The sequence below is a fragment of the Ursus americanus genome, chromosome 2, assembly GCF_024610735.1.
Source record: "Ursus americanus isolate L20-20 chromosome 2, mUrsAme1.1.p, whole genome shotgun sequence".
Lineage (NCBI taxonomy): Eukaryota > Metazoa > Chordata > Mammalia > Carnivora > Ursidae > Ursus > Ursus americanus.
In genome coordinates, this window is record NC_142128.1 from 27,135,400 (window position 1) to 27,149,067 (window position 13,668).

At 52.2% G+C, this 13,668-nt stretch overlaps 1 protein-coding gene across 1 annotated transcript in view; it reads right to left on the minus strand.

Moving 5' to 3' along the window:
• Positions 1 to 13,668, minus strand: part of XYLT1 (xylosyltransferase 1) — a 294,365-nt gene that overhangs the window by 59,201 nt on the left and 221,496 nt on the right.

A 13,668-nucleotide genomic window follows, 5' to 3' on the forward strand; every position in this document is an offset into this window, starting at 1 on the left:
ACTGAGGTCACGCAGGCTGATAAACACTAAGGGTCTTTTGAAGCAGCCTTGCAGGAGGAAAGGCAGATGGAGGCCAGGGCGGCTCGAAAGCAGATGCATCCGAACGTGGCTCAGCTCCAGGCCAAAGCCTTTGTGACCCCCCGCTACGACCCCATTGCTCAAAGGCATGTGCGTGCGCCCTCTGGGTCTGCATCTCATAGCAGGACCAGGGCACAGGGAGAGACAACAGAGGAGAGAATAAAGAAAGTGACCACAAAAAAGGCTAGATTTTTTTTGGTCTAGAATTAAGAACTGCCCAGGATGTTCAGCTTTCCTAACAGTAACAGGACCACTTCCCGAGCACCGCTAACGAACGCCCAGCTCTGGATGAGGTCCTGCGTTTCAGTATCTCTCATCTCTACAATGGCCGTCTGAGGAAATCGCTGTGGGGTGGGGGGGTTCTGGATGGCTTCCCATAACAGGCCCCCATCTGCCCATCTCCTTCCTAGGTTCTCCCAAAGGGAGAACGAACTGATGGTATGATTCATCAGTGCCAGAGAGCTTGCCTGGCCCGCTTATCAGGGGCTGGGTTACCATCTGGTGGAAGCCCCCACTTCCATTCCACTACTGTTCCTGTTTCTTCCCTCACACTGCAGCTGCACCTGACTCCTTGGGGTCACGGTCACGCACATTTTGTGGTCTGCCTCTTCCATTCACGCAACAGGGTGGATGCAGTAAGCTAAGGTCTCCCTGGCACGCTGGGCCATCTCTCTCTCTCCTCTGCGCCCTCGGCAGGGCTGGGCATCCTCATCCTGACCCTCGGATGGCAGCAGGGAAAAACACCAGGCCCCACAGAGGCGCTGGGCCTGAGCCGCTGGGCTCGAACCTGGCTGCTTATCAGAGAGCTTGCAGAGCTGGGCGGAAAGCCGGGCTTGGATTCCCTCTTGGCTACTGTTCCTCACGGGGCTCCCTGACAAGTAACATGAACGTCTCCCTCTTACAGGTGAGAAAACCGAGACGCGGGAAGGTTGGAATCACCTGTCTCAAGATGACAGAGCTAGTCGGGACGGAGACAGGTCAGGCTGACGGCACGGCGCCTCTCGTGGGCCGTGGGCAACGGTGCAGAAAATGCCCGCTGCCCGCGTCGGTTAGGTTTTACTGTGGAACAATGTGTATTTGGAGGGACAGCAGCCGTTCTTTCTGAATTACGCTTGCTTGAGGCTAACAATTAAATGAGTGAGAATTCCCCAGGCCCCGCAGTCCAGCAGTTTGGGAAGAGGCTAAAGACCGAGATCAGGAGGGAAGAGGATTATGATGGAATTTGAAAGCCTGGGCGGTCCCAGCTAATGCAGGACAGCTATACTCGGTGCCTGCCTGGAGCCAACAGGACTGGTAGAGCCCCGATCTTCTATGAGCCAGAGAGGGAGAGAGCCCATCTGCACCTGCGACTGCGCGAGCCATGGTGGTCACATGGTGGGATCCGTGCTCTTGAGCAGAAAGCACGCTGTACTTGGGAGTCACTGAGCCTGCGCTCAAATCCCGGCTTGGCCACTGCCAATCTGTGTAACCTTGGGCTGGTCACTCGAACCCGCTGAGTGTCGTGCCCTTCTCTGCAACCCCCACCCCCTGCCCCATACAGCGGGACTGAAGCAGACAGTGATGGGGTTCTCAGCAGCTGTTGCACGCGGATGACCCTGGATTCAGGCTCTGGTGTGCACTGCTACTCTCTTGGGTCCTGGACATTTCTGCCTCCCGGACTCTCCTCCAGATGGAGAGAACATGGACTTAGATGGGGCAACGAGGAGGAGAACTTTGTTCCCGTGCTGTCCAGTGGGTGCACTAGACCTGCTGGTGGAGAACACAGGTCTTTTTTCCCCTGCGGTGATCAAAGCAGCATGGGTTCAAACCCTGGCTCTGATCCCCTCCGGCTGTGAGACATGGGACAAATTCCTCAACTTCCCTCGGCCTCAGTTTCTTCATCTGGAAGATGGGATGCGGCCACACCGTCTGCCTTCCGGGGTTGGCATGCCTTCAGATAACGCATTGGCCAGGGATCCCCTGGATGGCACGTACTCATGAAATGCTAGCTGGCATGATGAGCTACAGGAGTCTGGGAGACCCTGAGGGGATCCCCCAGACATCTACTTTGAGCGTCCACTCCTGACTGCTCTCCATGCTGGGCAATGACTCCGAGTGGCAGCAAGAGGGAGGGAGGGAGGAAACATAGTAATAAAATCCACAAGTTTCCATCTACGTCCCCAGTGACTGGATCTTAACCCTGTCCCTTGGGCCTGTCTCATCCAAACCTCGGTGATCATCAGTGAAAAGGGAGTGGAAACATCCCCTGACCTTTGAAGACATGCTGTCCCTCCGGGTTGCCCTGGAGACTCCTCTTCCCCTGCAGTTAGATTGGGGGGGGGGGCAAGGAAGGAGCTAACGAAGAATGAGAGACTCTCCAGTGCAGATCCCCCGCACTGTGGACCACCCTGGGCTCACAGCCAAATTCCCCAGGTGCACCTGGAGCATCCCAGGATGCACACCAGCCCTGCTCCTGGCCATTAGTGGGCAAGCCGCAACAGTGAAGGCTTGGCTTTCCCACAAGCAAACACACTCAATGCACTGGCTGGGAGGACGGCCGAGGTAGGACATGGCCCATCCCCCAGACACACAGAGCCGCTGCCCAAGGGAAGGAGAACTCTGGGCTTTGGGGAGGGAAGCACTAGGAGGAAAATACATGGCAAAATTCCATGCATGGTCAGACTGGGATCTGGCGAGACCACTGGACATTTGTTACTGAACTGGTAGCATCCAGTCTCTCTCATTTGGTTAAGGACACCACAGTTCTCTCTGTGGAAGTACTTCTACCCCGCGACACAAACGTCTCTAAGGTCTGTGGAGGCAGGGTTTTTGGTTGCCTTGGCTTCACTACTGTACTTCGAGCATCTACGACTGGGCTGCTTGATACTGCTATTTCTTTACATTTAAATTAAAACCAAGCCACATTTAAAATCAGGTTCCTCTGCCCCACAGGGCACATCTCAAGCTTTTTTTTTTTTTTTTTTTTTTTGGTTTCATTTCAGGACCCTACTAGCCACTTGTGGCTAGTGGCTACTGAAGCAGAGAAACAGTCACAGAACATTCCCATCACCAGACAAAGCTCCGGCGCACGGTGTGGCCTGGCATCTAGAAGGATCTTAGCACGTGGTGACTGAATGAGTGAACACCCAAAGTCCTCTACGGTCTGTGGGCCAAAGAACACAGGACTCAAGATAAAACCAACTCTTTTCCCCAGGACTCTGCATTTTTTTCCTCCCAGTAATGACAGAATGGGAAAACAAACAAAACAGCCGAGCAAACAGACAATGTGGCTGGGATGTATTTAAGCCAAACGGCGGCTTCCTTTGGGTGAGACAGTCACATCATTCTTGCCTCTTCCCTGACACTTTCTTATTCTTCCAAGAACGTCCTTCCTTATCTGCGACAGTGAAGACAGTGTTCTAAACCGATATGACCACTCTTGGCTTCCTAAAGAGCCTCAGTGCTTTTCCACCAAGTCCCACGAGAACTCCAAGCACTCGGGCCTCACTCCGTTTGTCCGGCGGACGCTCTGGGTCAGTTCTGGCCCCCCAGAGAGCCCAACGGGCCGTCCAACCTCAGATATGGCTCAGGAGACCCAGAACAGCTGGCAAGAGGAAAGCCAACGGCGTTTCTGCAAAGGCAGGAGTGTGCTTCGTCAGGCTGAAAAATAACAGGGCTGAGGAAATGATTATTTTGCTACCAGATGCAAGCAAAACTGTTAACAGCATAATTACTGGCGTGTTTTTCCAGTTTCCTTGTGAACAACAGCCTAAGAAGGTACACCCTTTCTGACTCACACAGGATCTGGGCAGAGCTTTCCTTGGATGGTGTCACCCCAGGGTCTGAGGGTCTTAGAGGATGTGAATCTCTGAACACCGAAGAACAGAAGTGGCTGGATGCTAAGAAAGTGGCCACCAAGAGGGTTGGTCACACCCAAGGTCCTGGGTGTTGGGGCCCCCCCAACAGAACTTCCCGCCAAGTACTGAGGCTAACGTATTTTCCAGGATAGCATTTACGTTCCTATTTATTACTATAATTAGGCCACTACGTCTCTGTGTCTCTCCTAGATCAGGGGTTTGCAACTCTTGCTGTGAACTCCAACCACCGGTCAAGCTTGAAAAAATACCCAGATTCTTGTTTCCCACAAGGAATTTATATTCATCTGGTCCGGGTGGGGTTGGGATATTTTAAAGAACCTGATATTCATACATATATTTTAAGTAGGCTTCAGGCCCAGCATGGAGCCCAACACCGGGCTTGAACTCACGACCTTGACATCAAGACCTGAGCTGAGATCAAGAGTCAGATACTTAACGGACTGAATCACCCAGGTGCCCCTAAAGAACCTGACTTTTTAAAGATATTTTGAGGAAAACGTCCAAGAACTACACAGACCCCTGACTATCCCCTGCTGAGAACCGACCTGGCTGTGGCAGGACCCTGTCCGTCTTGCTGCCTGCTGTACCCGCAGATAGGTGCTCAGGAAATGACTGCTGAATGAAGGAGACCAGTGCCATCCCAACACGGACGGCGAGAGGACAGTCTGCAAGGACTGCCTTCTGAGGGGGCTCCAGACAGCCCCACCCCCTCCCACAGGGCAGGTGCATCCTGTGCTCGGCCCAGCAAGGGGTCACGGGAGGCTGTCCAGGGCCGACGGGCAGCCCCTCTCCTCAAAATTCCCATCCACCTGGAACCTCAGAAGATGACCTTATTTGGAAAGAGGGGCTTTGTAGATGCAATTAGTTAAGATGAGGTCATACTGGATTCAGGTGGGCCCTAAACCCAGTGACTGGTGTGCCCCTAAAAAGGGCATGTGGGAGGGAAAGAGAGAGAGAGACAGGAAGGAAGCCCAATGAGGACGGATGCAGAGAATCGTGTGATCCGTCTACGAGGCAAGGAGCACTACAGGCGGCTGCAACCACCCGAAGCGAGAAGATGCAAGGGAGGACTCTCGCCTGGAGTCTGCAGAGGGAGCACGGCCCTGCCAATGCCCTGATTTCACATTTCCCACCTCCAGAACCGTTAAGGTCATGGAGGTGGTTGCAAGCCACCCCGTCAGTGGGAATTTCTCTCAGCAGCCCCAGGGAGCTAGGACAGAGCTAATGGTATGGACAGAAGAGGCAGGCGGGCAGGGGAAGGAAGAGGGGCCCAGGCCTGGCAAGTCTCCTTGTGGGCTTCTCCAAACTCCATTTCCTTCCCTCCCGGCCCCCACGGCTGTGCTCTACCTTACTGCCCTTCCCTCTCGTTCCTGCACCATGCTGGCTCTTCCCTACCCCAGGGACCTTGCATATGCTGTTTCTTTTGCCTGATAACCTCCACTCCGTTTTTTTTTGCATAGTGGGCCCCATTTCAGGTCATGGTTTGAACACACTCTTCAGAGGCATTTCATCTACTGTGACCACTCAAGTAGGACCCCTTCTTACTCTCCATCATGACAGTAGGTCATTACTGAACTTACAGGATCTCTGTTTCTTCCACAGATTATAAACTCTCTCGGTGAACGAGCGAGGCCCTTCCACTGCTCCATCTCCTAAAACTAGCACAATGCCTGGAGCTCAGCCTGGACTCAGCAAGGATGGGATATGTGAACTACACACTTGCTTCAGTGCTTCCAGAAGGGGGCTGTGGCGGCTGCTTTGCCAGATGGCCTTGAAGCTCCAGCCCATTTTCAGGGTCTGGCTCAACCTCTGTCCTCCTTGAGGACTCTGACGACCCAGGAGCAATGAGGGTGTGATTTGGGCTGAGACGGAGGGGATCACAGGTGGGGTGTCCATGAGAACGATGGCAGACCCAGATGGAGCGGTGAGGCAGAGCATATGGGTTTCCAGCCTCTGGTGAAGAGGTGAGCAGGCGCTGCTGAGCAGAATGGGAAATGAGATGGGGGACTGATACGGGGTTGGCAGAAGTTCTAGAAAAATCATTGGAAAGTCATGATCCTGTGGGGAGATAATTCCCTGCAGCCAACCTCCTGGTTCTACTGAGAGCTACGCCAGCTCTTCAAAGCTTTCAAGGGTCACCGGCTCTCTGCTTCAGGAGTCTGTGCTCCTTAAAAAGAACAAGAAACACTTCACACCTATTAATATGGCTACTATCCAAAACCCAGAAAAACGACATGTTGGCGAGGGTGTACAGAAATTGGAACCCTTGTGTGTTGCTGGTGGGAACCTTTGCGCAGCTGCTGTGGAAAATGGTATGGAAAGTCTTCAAAATATAAAAATAAAAACAGAACTACCACATGATCTAGTAATCCTACTTCTGGGGGTATCCCCCCAAAAATTGAAAGCAGGGAGGTGAAGAGATATTTTTACACTCACGTTCATAGCAGCATTGCTGACAGCAGAAGAGAGGTGGAAACAACACAAGTGTCCACCAGTGACGGATGAATGGATAAGCAAAATGTGGTACAAATACGCACACGGTGGAGTATTACTCGGCTGCAGACAGGAAGGAAATTCGGACACCTGCCGCAACACGGGTGAACCTCAAGGACATCATGCTACGTGAAATAGGCCACTCAGAGAAACCCAAGTACAGTACAATCCCATCTATATGTAGTCAAATTCACAGAAACAGAAAACAGAGTGACGGCTGCAGGGAACCAGGCAGGGGAGAATGTGGACTTGTCACTTAATGGGTATGAAGTTTCAGTTTTGCAAGATGAAGAGCGTCCTGCCAATTGGCTGCACAGTAGAGCCAATGAATGTACTCAACACCCCCGAACTGGACACTTAAAAAAAGGTTAAGATGGTAAATTTTATGTGATGTGTACTTTACCATAATTAAAACTAAAAGAACAAAGAGGGGTCTTCAGCCATATTCTTTCACGGTGCACCCCCCGATCCCCAGGCTGCTCCCTTCTGCCTCAGGCTTGTGCTGTCCTGACTGCAGGCCATTCGGGCATCTCTGCGCCAGCGCCTCCCCTGGAGTCTCCCCGGTAAGGGGTTTCATGCAGGGTGGGGCCCTGGTCCCCAAACAGAAGGCGGCTGCCGGGCTCTGCATGGCGGAAGGCTACTTGGCTGCTTGTAATCGGGAAGCTCCTGATGACTTCTGGGACTCCTGCCTCCGGAGAGGACTGGAGACCACCCAGGGCTTTCTAGGTGTGGTTCTGGGGTCAGCAGAAATAACCACCCCCTTCCCTGCTTACTTCTGCACTTCCACCTGAGTCTCCCTCCCAACTGTCCCCCACGACGGCCTAAGTGATCTCTCCATATCGCAAACAGGATCTCTCCTCGTTAAAACCTCACAGTTCACAGCTAAGGATTCAACCGCCCACCAGGTGATCCGAAGTCGCTGCAGGGACCGGCCTGGACCTACGTCACTGTGTTTGCTCTTTGTGTTTCAGCCACATTAGCCTTCTTCCAGCTACTCAAACATGCCACGGTCCCTCCTACCACCAGGCCTTTGCTCATGCCATCCCCTCTCCCAGAACGCTGTCCTGGGACCCCTCATGAGTCTGATGGGAACTACCACCCATCACGCCCACCTCAGTTCACAGACTGCCTCTTCAGGAGGCTGTCCCAGGCCCCCAGCCCAGCTGAGCTTCACTTGTTGGGTGCTTCTAGAGCCCTCCTTCCTTCCTTCAGAACACCTGCCTTTCATTGTAATGATGCGTTCACCCACATCATCATTTGGCTTAATGTCCATCTCCCCTCTATTAGTAACAATGGCTGTCACCTAGACAGTGCCGTGTGCTAAGCACTTTATGTACCATTACTCATTTAATCCTCTTAGCAACCATATGGGGTGGTGGTGCTGTTCTTGTCCCCATTTTACAGATGAGGTGATTGAGGCACAGAGACATTAAGTGATTTTCTCAAGTCCAAATTCACACCGCTAGTAAAGGGAAGAGCTGGGATTTGAACCCAGGTGGTCTGGCTCGAGTCTGCGCCCTTGGCCCCTCTGATGAGGGCAGGATCTACGTACGCTTCTCCTCATGGCTGACTACCTGTTGTCTAGCACAGTGTCTGGGCCCCTGGCAGGAGCTCAATACATATTTGTTGAGGGACTGATGAAGTCAGAAGGAGCCCCATCTCCTGAACTCCTCTGTGGGAGGAGAAGACTGTTTTCATTCTTCAGTCGGCTGGACGTCTGCCTTCGGCTCAGGTCATGATCTCAGGGTCTTGGGATCGAGCCCTGCACGGGGCTCTCTGCTCAGTGGGGACTCTGCTTCTCCCTCTGCCCCTGCCCACCGCACCCCACTCATGCTCTCTCTCTCTCTCGCTCTCTCAAATAAACAAATAAAATCTTAAAAAAAAAAAAAAAGAATCACTAGGCAGACTCAAGGACTGAAAAGGGAACAACTGTACACAGAAAGGGCATCCATACTGGTTAATTTAACTTCAAATCCGAGGCTGACTAGGATGTATGCTAAGCATCACCAACGGTCTGACCTCCTGCAAAACTGACCAGAGGTTCTGCTTTAATGCTAACCTCCTTCACTTTTCTTACATGGTGGACGTTATGTTTTGAAGGAAGAGCATTAAGACAACACACGTGTGAAAGGCCCCAGCAGAGGGCGTGACACACAGTAGGTGCGCAGTAAATGTCTGCTGGATCCGGATGTGAGTTTCGCCCGATCAGTGCTCCGGAAACGTTGGTCTTTAGGACAGTAGAGAAGCCCGGGCACCTGCTTCCTGTCTTTATGCGCCGGCGTTTCCTGCCGAGGCACCGCAGAGCTGCTCTGAGGCTCCTGGCCTCGGGCTCCGCTAGTGTCTTAACACAGCAGTCTGGGTCTACGGACAGGTGTTATTTAAACGTCCACAGAGTGGGACCTGCTGGGATAGACCTTACAGCAGTGGATCCCTAAGAAGCAGGATGAGTAGATCCCAGATTTAGCTTGAAAAAGGTCAACACTGTCCCCCTGCCACCTACATGCACATGTGTGCACGTGTGTGCACACACGTACTTGCACACCAGACAGAATATGAGCCCGGAGGGGCCGTGCACACGCTCCGCTCTCCTTCCATGTGTGTATGAGCTGACCCAGGGCCTAGTGAAGGATGGCCAGTGTGGGGTCTCTTACTACGAGCCCAAACCAAGCCTCTGGTGCATCTAACTACAGTCAGCCAGTGCGGCTTCCTGCCTTAGTAAGTAGGATACACGCAACAGAACCATCATATCCTTCGATGACTCAAGACTGAGCAGGGTGTCAGCGTTTGAAAACATCTATTTTCATCCATGCACTGGATGTATAACCAACTCCAGCCGGGGCCTACAGGGGCCAGCGCGTCATGTCACAGAGCAGGGAGGTTGGAATTCTTTAAACACACGGAGCTTGCATATTCCAAATACAGGACCGTGCTTTGCATTCACAAACAAGTTGGTTCTGTCCTGTTTTTCTTGAGACATTCAGTCTTCATCGCCCCACTTTGCTGTTCCCACTTTTAAGAGATGTGAGTTCAGCTAATATTTTGCTAGTCTCTTCATGAGTACAGGGAGAAAAGAAAGCAACATGTTGAGGCTCACATGATCCCACTGCTACAATGATAACAGCCTGTATTTATCCAGCACCTTCTATGTGTCAGGCACTGTGTTAAGGCCTTAATACACAATATTTCATTGACGCTTCCCAATGTTCCTATGAAATAGGTACTAAGCATTGTGTCCCTTCCTTAGGTGGACAAACTGAGATGCAGAAAGCCTGCTCCCATGGCCAGGGTGAGGGCTCAGAATCTCCAACAAGGCTACATGCATCCAGGGCCTACACAAGGCTGGGGACCAGTAAGTATCAGTGAGTCCTTATGGCTCAAGAGGGGAAGAGTCTGGCTCCCCAGTTACAGCTGGGAAGGGGCACACAGAGAGGTGGTGTGAAATCATACAACAGCTCAGAGCAGCCATGTTGGGTGGCTTCTGCCCTCGGAAATCCCCTCCATTTTCAGAGCCTCTTAGAGACTTCTGACTTGGGCCCTCTTGCCCCTTTGAGGAGGCTCCTAAGTTTGCTCATCCTTCCTGGGACGGGAGAAGTAGCGGTTTTGGAAGCTACAGATGGAGCGGCAGATGGGAAGTGAAAGCCTATCCGAGTTGCCCAGGATAAAACCATTCATCTGCAAAATTCATATGCTTTTGCATGGGGCGACTTCACAGAAACAAAAGCAAGAGAGGAACCAGGAGTGCTTGACGCATAAAGTGCCCCTGGCCACGAGGCTGGCAAACTGAAGTGGGCCGAAGAACGGGGGGCGGGGTAGCTGGAAATGACAGTAGTGGGGGCAGAGGGAGGGAAAGACAGATGGACCGAGGCACAGAGAGACCTGGAGCATTAAAGCTAAAAAAAATCTTGAAAAATTCCAGGACTCTCTTCTCTGAAACCTAAAAGGGGTTTGGCATGTGGTCTAGGAAAGGATTCCCTGGCCCCTCGGACATCTAGGAGCTTCAGCCTGGGATGCAGCTCAGGAAGGAACAGTTGCCATTTACTGAGCATTTGTAAGTGCCCGACGCTCTGCTAGGTTCTACGATCAGATCCCGGTTTCACAAAGACTGAATTTCCTTGCAGATGGACATATGACTAGTGAAGCGGCAGAACTCAGACGCGAACCCTAAGCCATCTGCTGGCCTCTCAGCACCCACCCTCTGGGATGATGAAGTGCTAGAGATCCTGATATCCTGGCCCAGCTAACCTGGTTGAGTCCATGGTCGTGGCAAATCAACACAGGGCCCCTAGGGGGCAGCCTCGTGACCTGGCGGGAGTCTCCTGGAGAGGGCCATGGGCACAGGAATGCCCACCTGACCTCAAGAAGTCTCTGGCAGAGTGCCAGCCTTGACCTAGGCTGAGGTGACCTCTGGGGTCTCCACTGGAGGTCTAGAGGAGGAATGAGCAGACTTGGGACCACAGGTGACCTTCCTACCTCCAAGGACCTCCCTCATGTCATTCCCTGCTGCCAAGTCGTGCAACCTCTACCCTGCCCAGCTTGAGGGGTGGGACTGTCTCCTGCTGCGCTCTCTATGGAGCCTGGGGCCATCTTGCCACTCTGGGCCCGGCTGGTTTCCTCAAGGGCCAACTTCAAGAGGAAAGAACACCAGCCTTGGAATGGGACAGAATCGGTTCTCATGGCCACTCTGCCATGTATTTCGTTCATGACCTTGGGTCCCAGGTTGCCCTTCTGTAAAACAGGTTTGCTTCGAGGGTTGAAGGAAGGGTCTGCCTCATTAGCTGTTACAATCAGCATTTGGGGATGTTTTTGAACTCAGTTCTTTCTTGGAAGACAGATGGAGAATGTCTTAACTCACCCCTGCCCTGTGCTCTCCACTCGCTTCTCCTCATTCTTTAGTTTATTATACTCCCTCCATTTTTGCATTTCTCAAATGCAGCCAGGTCATCTCTGACCCATGTCTCGTCCAGACTGTTCTCTCTCTCTCAGGAAACGTTCTCAATTGGAAGCAATTTTACCCCTTGGGGACACTGGGCAATGTCTGGGAATATCTGTGGTTGTCCCAAGTGAGTGGGACAGCATGACCAAATCTAGTGGACCGAGGCCAGGGGCTGCTGCTAAATGTCCTGCCACACACAGGACGGTCTCCACAATAGTCGCCCAACCTAGTATGTCAGCAGTGCCCAGGTGGGGAAATCCTAGTCGAGAAAGCTCTTTCTCATTTGCCTGACAAACCGTTCTTATCCTTCAGTTCTCTAGTCCAAACTTGGCACATTCAGAGGCCTTTCTGACCACCTGACCCTGTCCCCTTACCCCCCACCCCCTCACTTTTTGTTTTAGCTCTTTCACGCTTTGCATGGCGCCTTTAATTCCATTTTCCCAACTAGGGGACGTGCTCCATTAGGTAAGGCTTGGGGCGAGTTTGCCCACTAAATGCCAGGATAGGGCCTAGCATTGGAGTTGCTTAACACATGTTTGTGGAATGGGCACCTGAACAAGTGAATAAGTAAATAAGTAAAAATCCACCAGCCGTGTTTCATAATCCGCTTACCCTTGCTCTCCTATGAACAAAAGAAAAACAGCTATCTTTCTAACGACCAATAATCTTTCTCAGGTTCAAGGGTGCCAGATGGACCCTGCTTAAATGACCAAAGATTGTGCCTTCCCCCGGTCCCCTCCGGGGCCCAAGGGCTTCCCAGCAGAGAAGATGCCACCAAGCTAAGGACGGAAGGAGGCGCCAGGAATCGCGCTGTGAAGGAGACCGAGACCATTTCTAGCTTTAAACAGAGAACGTCCCTCTCTGCCTGGATCTTACCTGGTTCCTGACTCAACACCCGAGTTCCTGGGGCTGTGTGGCCTCAACTTTGATGACATGAAGAATGATGGGTAGTATCTGAGGCGTGACAGTCACCTGGATGTAAGCTTAAAAGGGACGCGCCCTGAAATTTTTACAGACACAACTACATGATGCCCGGGGAGCACTTCAGCGTGGAAGGGAGGGACAGTGAGATACACTAGCACTGGCCATGGCCTGATTCGAGCTGAAACTAGGGGACGTGTACGTGGGGGTTCACTATACTGTGGCCAGCATTCTGCCTGAAAACTACCCGGATTAAAAAAAATTTTTTTAAAGATGCCTTCGTCTGGCTCTTGTGGGAGTGCTGTCCTTACAAGATGCCCTCGTGCCATCAGAGGAAGGAAGGCCCCACCCTTCGCTCCCCATCCTCTTCTCCCTTTTTAGCCGCACCAATAAATCAGGATGGAAGACACAGTCAAGCAAAGAGCAGCCTTCTGGCAGGAAATAAAGTTCATTTTCTTGCCTTTTTTTTTTTTTTTTAAACCTTACAAGATCTTTAGAGGGGTTTCCTTTGCTTATGGCCTATTTTCAAGAGCAGATCAATGTTTGTGCCAAGGGACAGACCTTTCTGGTGGCATCAGAGTTTCTTGGTGCCTCGGGGCTGCGGGCTGCTTGACCAGGTCCACATGACTGTGGCCAAGGACCCACAGGCGTGCCCCGGGCGGGTGTTGGAGAGTAGCTCCCCATTTTATAGTTTCACGTGAAACCTCCAATTTTAAAACACAGATAGGTAAGCCGTTCTTTTGGACAAGTTCCTAGCAACCAACACACACACGCACACACACACAGACCGTGGGCCTCAAACAGCCCCAAAATGTGTCTGTGACTCAGCCGAAGCCATCATAACAGACCTCCCTTCCTCCCCTCTGCTCCCCTTTCCAACACAGTAGTCAGACCTGGTCCTGCCTCGAATCAAACATGCCAGCGACTCCTACGTTCTAGAAGCAACATGATCTCACCCCATGATTCTCTCTGACCTCTTACTACTCTATCCCTCACCTCCTCTGTTCCAGCCACCCGGAGCCGCCTTGTTCCCCCAGCACAGAAGGTGCATGCCCACCTCAGGACCCCGCAGCCGCTGTTCCCTCTGACTAGATGACTTTCCTGGTCCCAGGGACTTGTTCCTCCTCCTGATCTTCTCGGGAAGGACTTCCGCAGGCATTCTTGCTAAAATTACAACTCTCCCTACTGCTTCGTTCTGCTTTATTTTTCTCATGTGCCCTTTGACCAATTTTGTCTGTTGTCCTCCCCCTACTTAAACAGAAGCTCCGGGAGGGTAGGGGTCTTTCCGTCTCTTCCACACCCTGAACGTAGTGGGGAAAACCATGTGCTCAGGTCCAGTGTGGATCCCAGGCTGAAAGACCACATGTGCCAGGCCTCTGTGGCCCC